Source organism: Herpailurus yagouaroundi, unplaced genomic scaffold, assembly GCF_014898765.1.
Source record: "Herpailurus yagouaroundi ecotype Mexico unplaced genomic scaffold, PumYag 161, whole genome shotgun sequence".
NCBI lineage: Eukaryota > Metazoa > Chordata > Mammalia > Carnivora > Felidae > Herpailurus > Herpailurus yagouaroundi.
Genome location: NW_024412402.1, coordinates 17,685,930 through 17,692,535, shown reverse-complemented (window position 1 = coordinate 17,692,535; position 6,606 = coordinate 17,685,930).

Sequence of the window (6,606 nt, the reverse complement as noted above, 5' to 3'; positions counted from 1 at the left end):
TGGCGAGAAGGGCCCAAGAGCCCAGGAGGACGGGCTCCCCCTCTCCCTGAACGCACTCTCCCCAGCCAGGCCTTGGCTAAGCCCCTGGGAGGACAGAGCCAGCCTGGGAGAAGCAGGACAGAAGTGGACATTTCCAGGGGTGTCCTAGTCCACCAGCTCCTCCGCCAGCCATGCCCCGGGGGATTTCAGCCTCCCCCGTCCTGGGTCTTTGGGGCCTGGAGAACAGAAAGCCCGAATAACGTCAGGACCTCAGAGACAGGGATGAGACAGAGGCAGCGGTGGACGGAGGGGCAGAGAGGGCGGGGGTCACTCCTGAGACAGTCTCCTTCCTACCTGTGGGGAGAGACACTCTGTGACCTCCAAGGGCAAGTTACTAAAACAACAACAATAAAAAAACAACAACACCCCAGCGAGTTACTTTTCTGAGTCTCAGCTCCCTCATTTGCAAAAGGAAACAGTTACTGAGAGGCCACCGTGTGCCAGCACGGTGCCAGGTGCTGGGGACACCAGGGTAAGGCAGTCGCAATCCTGCCCTATGGTGACCTCTGAGGCCTCTGCCAGCTTGTTTACCTCATTTGTGTTTCACAGACCTGGGAGGTGGGGCAGATACTATTAGCCCAATTAACAGATGTGCTGATGGAGAACGAATAATGGCCACGGCTCTGCCTGAGGTCACAGACCTGGGGAGTAGACAGAGAGGAGACCAAGGATGCCATCCGGCTCCTGCCCGGCCGCCTGCCTCTGGCTGCTGGGCCGGCAGGGAGACACCTGTCAGTGTCTGGGCCCCACCCGGAACCACAGAAAACACAGCAGCCAGCATTTACAGAGTGCTGGATTCCGCGCACTGGGATGTCACTAAAAACGCTCTCTCGTTCAGGAGTGTGAGCTCCTCGGGGGAAACCGAGGCTCTGTGTCGGGCCCACGGCTGGGCAGCCGGGAAAGGAGTCAAGCCGTGGCTCCCTGTACCACACCACTGTCCCTGCACAACGTGGCCAGCGTGGGAGCTGAGGGGAGCGGGGTGCACAGGGGGAGGTGGCAGTGTGCTGGGTGGCCGGGGAGGCTTCCGAGAGCACAGCCTCGGGCTGGATGCCCACGGACACTTGCAATTTAGGAAGATGGCTACCGATGGCACCTGGGCCATACCCGGGGGGCCGGCCAGAGCAAAGGCCAGGAGGTGAGAACACACATGGCGTGCTCCTGGGAAAATAAAAAGTCTTAATGTGGCTGGATGGGGGCTTTCAAATAAAACTCTTTAGAGCCAAGAAACCCTCTGTCCTACTTTCAAAGGGAATTTCATGTGGAAACCCAATATGGAGAAAGAAGAGAAGTGTAGTTGTTTGGGTAGAAGCAAGAACAGGGGGGAACCGTGCCTCCCGAGAGGACACCTGAGAGAGGCTCCTTAGCGCCAGTCTGTGCAAGGTCTTAAAGTCTGGGCTGAGGAGGTGAAACAGGAACAGGGAGGGGACCCACTGAGCCCAGGGCAGGTAGAAGGAGGGGCCTGCTCTCCTCAGGGGGGCAGAAGCCTGCCCATCCTTCCCTGGGGCTCCTGCCTGCCTCCCGGGTGCCCAGAGAGACCCCCGGGGGAGGGGGAGACCCCAGGCAGCCAGGCCAGGCCCTTCTCTGACCAACAGCTCACCTGTCTGCTCACTGCCTTTGCCCCAAGAAAAGGAGGAAGGAAAAACAGGAACGCAGTGAAGACAAAGTCAGAAAACCCAAGCTATGTCTTCCATTCATTTATCAAACAAATATTTACTGAGCACTTGTGATTTGCTAGACATCATTCTAGGCATGAAGAATATAGCAGTAAACAAGACAGACAAGTTCCAGGAGCTTTACACTAAAATCCTAAAATCTCAGCGAGAAGATGCCTTAAAAGTTTTCAGATCTGCTCCACACCACAAACGTGCTCCTGCTATGCCCACATCTCCTTTGGCCTGTCCCCGTCAAGGTCACCGGTCGATGCGTACGCATCTTCCACGATAGGGAACGTGTCCCCTCCACAGGCAGGAGCATGCTCCAGAGCCTCCAGATGGCCACACCAGAAGACCCCCGCTGGTGTCCCTCTCCACCCAGCCTAGGCAGAGCCTGAGGCACGGGAGTCAACAGAGCGTCAAATGCACTGTTAGAATGTGCAGGTTTTATTCTATATCAACACAAAATATAAGGATTGCTTGCTAGTTCTGCTGATTCTGAGTCAATGGCCTGGGACCAAGGGAAATGAGTCAGCCCCGTTCTCACCTGCCCAGAGCTCCCGGGCCCCTCAGCCTCTGCCACCGTGACTGCCCTGTTTGCTTCCCTCCCAGAACCCCCCAGCAGTCGTCCCCAGAGCGTGCCCGCGCTGGTGCCCACTTCTCTCCTGCCGTCGCTTCCAGCCAGGCCTCCCTCCTCCTGACCTGTGCACCTGCAAAGGGCAGAGGGGGCTGTGGAAGCTGCGAGGCAGAAGGAGAAGCCCGCCACTAGGACCTCTCCAGGCCGGGGCCAGGCCAGGGCGGGTGTCAAGCAAGGACCCTGGAGCAAAGGTGCTCCTGTCTGGCAGGAATGTGGGGATGCCAGGCCCCCGGAGCAGCCGCCTTGGCCCAGATCCCCCTGCTCGGACCTGTAGGGCCCCTCCCCATCTCCACGTGTGGCCACCGTTGCCGGATGAGGCCTTGCAGCCCTGTGGGCGGCAGCTGGGGGAGCCGCTGCATTTCCAAAGGAATAGGAGCCGGCAGGCGGGCCAGATGGAAGCAATTACAGGGGAAAGTAGGAGAGGTGGGGGCTAGGAGGGGCTGGGAGGGCCAGCGGTGGGGAGGGAGGACGAGAGGGAGAGAGGACAGCCCCGCCCTGCCGGACCACAGGGGGCTGACAAGCAAAGTGCCTGCACTCACAGCAAGGGGGCCACATGGGCAAATGGGCAGGGCGAGATGTGGGGTTCGCAAGGGCTCTGGGCTGGGAATCAGGAGGCAGAGGCTGTGGTCGGCCTTAGTCACCGATACACTGTGGCCCTGAGCAAAGCCCTTCACACCTCTGAGACTCTTCAGCCATCACAGGAAAGGGGAGGAGGAGCTTGGGGGAACACTGCTGGACTCAACTGGCAAGTGCACGTTTCCCAAACAGGACTAGATACAAAGTCTCCGCTCAGCTGCTCCCGAGCAGTGTGACCGTGGCCATGCCGTGTACGCTTCTCCAGGCTCCGTTTCTTCGTTTATAAATGGGCTGAGAGAAAGGGTTGTGTGAGGCTTACGTGATTTAAATAAGTGTATAGCACACCTTTTTTTTTTTTTTTTCCTTTTAAGTTTACTGGGCCAGGCTTTTAAAAAGTGCTTGATTGACAAATGGTAACTACTTTTGTTATCTGCTAAGTCTTTTTTATTCTAAGGAGGTCTTTAGAGAGGCTGCATGGGCAGAGGACACGGGGCAGGTGGGGGGCATGGGTTGGGGGGCATTGCGGCAGCCCCCTGGATCCCACACCCTGGAGGAGGGGTGGGATCCAAGGCAGGAACAACAGTGTGTGGGCCCAGCACTCTGCAAAGCGGTGCCTGTCCTCTCCAGCCATCACCACCCTCCCCACCCCACACAGGAAAGCAAGAGCCCGGAGCCCCTGAGCCACTGGGCTGGGCTTCGGAGGGAAGCTCCAGGCAGGAGGAAGGAACTATCCTATAACAGCTCCTCTGGGCTTCCAGAGCCAGGCCTTCTCCCGCTCAAGGCCCAGGTAGACACGGAGGGCTTCACCTAGGCCCGCACCTCCCCTCAGCCCCAGCAGCAGCATCTCTTCCCTGCTGGGCAGAAGCCAGGGCCTCGGATTCTAGAGTAGTCACATCATCTTTCTACAGGCAGCTTTGCAGGGGGCAGGGTGGGCAGAGATAGTGAGATAGTGCCAGGAGCCGCCTGTTGGTCCCAGGCAAGGGGCCAAGACCAGAAGAAAACTTGCAGTTCTGGACACCGATGGCCCTCACACCCTGAAAAGCAAGCGACCCCACACAACCCCTTGGCAGAGTTCAGCCCCTGCTGGGCTCAAGGGGTACCCATCAGGGGCCCCAGGGGAACTGGCTGGGGTCCAGGTGTCACATACAGCTACATTCAACCACTTCCTCCATCTGTAGCACAAATAGTGTCTCACACACACACACACACACACACACACACACACAGGGAATGTGGTAGAGGTCAGGGGTGCTTCTGAGGCCAGGGGTGGCCAGCAGCGTACCCAGGGTCCCTCAGAACACGCATATGCAGAAGTGCTGAGCATTCTGGGAAGGGGGCAACCAAGGAGAGATGGGGGAACAAGTGACTACAGCTCCAAAACCTGCCTAGCCTAGTTGTTTTGTCAAGGCAACCAAAAGTTTCAGATCAAGGTCCCAGGTCTTGAGAAGGAAGGAGGGCCCTGGGGGTCAGGGAAACAGCTGCCTGCCACAGGGGAAATGTCTAACCAGAGGGCAGCTAAGGAGTCCGCAGGGAGGGAGCAAGTGCTCTCCTTTTCCTGAGGGCCCTCCCCTCACTACCTGACCACCCCCACCCTCCAGAGCCCAGGGCCCATCTCCAGGGATTCGGGAGCTCAACTGGGCTCTGGTGCCTGCCTTGATCTCAATCTGTAGACCTGACCCTCAGACTCTGGAATGTTCTGTGACACTGATCTGGAGGGTCCCATTCAGGAGGCTGAGCCTCTCCCTCTCCTGTGAGCTGGAACCATTTTGTATTATTCTAAGATACAGCGACCCCTTCACCAAGACAGAGGGTGTAAACTTTTGAGCCATTTTGAGAGGAGGAATTCATAGCTCCACTGGGACAGCCTCTCTGAGGCGAGACCCATAGAACGTGCCCAGATAGGGCCCGAGGGGGGACCCAATGCAGGGCAGAGGCCAGGCTAGGGTAGGGTCACTACGGGATGACCACAGGTTAAGCTAGAACAGAGAAAGGGGATCCAACTTCTCTGCTCCTGCTGGTGAGGGTGGTAGTGGTGTGTGTGGGGGGGGGGGGGGGGTCCAAGATCTGTTACAATTCCAGAAAGGATCAGATTCTTGGTTCTACCCGGAAAACTGGATCCTAAAAGGGCTGAGAGGGTGGAGGGGACAAAAAACTCTGTTTCTGAGGAGTGGGAAGTGCTTTGGGTAGAGAAGGAGGTGAGGGAGGAAAGAGAAGACAGCCCAGAAGACACGGCCGGCCTCCATGGCCGGGGTCTCTGCTCTCAGAAAAGGGGGTCCCTGTTGTCTTGAGCAGTAACCCACACCTGAGCTACAGAAGCCCTCTTAGCCCACAGTCCAAGCAGACGATTCCTACTTTCCCTTCCTACATTCTTTCAGCTATGCTTCCCTCCTAACCCCGCAACTTGGACTGGTCGGTGGAGGACTGGCCGCAACTCCTGCCTCTCCTACAACTGCTTGATGAAACCCAGGACCCACGGGACAGCCTAAGATCTCCCACTCAGCCTAACGATGCTGAGGGACAGGGCACAGAGAGGGTTTAGAGTGGAGACAGGAGCAGAGCAAGGTCAGAGGGTATGCCCAGACCAGCTTCCAGCAAAGAGAAAAAGCCCCCACGAGGTAATTTCCAGGCCCCAATAGCTGGCGCCTCCCAGACAACCTCTCTGGAATTATGGGGCAGCTTTGCAGAGTAAGTGTGGCAGAAACATCACTAACAGCACGCAGCTCGCGAGAGAGCAGTATTGGTCTGTGCCTCTAGTGACACCCTAGCCCCTACCAGGCCCGTTCCCAAGGTTCTACAAAGAATAAGTCAGCCTGAACTTGGCTTCAACGCTGTGCCTCCCTCCAGTGGTGGAAAGCAAGGCTTCCCTGAGAAGCCAGTGGGGGTGCCAGCCTGTGGGTGGTCATGAGGTCAGACAAGCACAGTTGAGCACCTGAATGCTGCCTACACGCCCCCTCCCCCTGTCTTCCAGCAGCAGCCCCCCAAGCCAGGCCCTCAGGACGTGTGAAGCGGCAGAAGTACATGAGGCCTTAGATGGCCCAGACGGAGCTTCCCCCCAAGACTGGAAATGGAGGGGGCAGCACAGGCGGACATGTTGGCAACCCTGGGCCGACCAGGAGGTCCCTGCCAGCATGGGCCCCAGGGAGGCACCCGGGGCAGACAGCTGAGCCCAGGGGTCCTGTCGCACCCTGGGGCCCCACCCTCACCGCAAACCCACCCCTTCCCACTGCCCACCACCCAGCAGCTCTGAGGCACCGTGGCTTAGGCCCAAAGGCCCCTCACAAGGTGGACCTGGTATCCCGGGCACTGCCAGCCTGCAGCCGGCAACCCCCGCCTTCGGGCTCTGCTGGGCGACCTTGCGAATCCTGTTCACAGATGGACCCAGCAAAGCCTGTCACCTCTAGCAAAGCCAGCCCACCCGATCTTCTGGACTCAATGGGGGCAGTGGTGCGAGAAACCCTGGCTCAGAGGATGCTGAAGGTGGGGACGTCTCTTCAGCCCGGGCGCAGGGGTGGGGGCTAGAAAGTTTCCGGAGAAGAGAACCATCCCGTTCGCTCACTCCGAGGGAGAGAGGAGCACCGGCTTCCCGCGAAAATCTGGTCCAGAGAAAGGGATCCCGGGGCTGCGGCCGCCCCACACCGGCCCCCGCCCCCGCGCCGCGGCCCCCCCCGAGCGCGGCAGCCCCCCACCTCGGCGCAGCGCGGG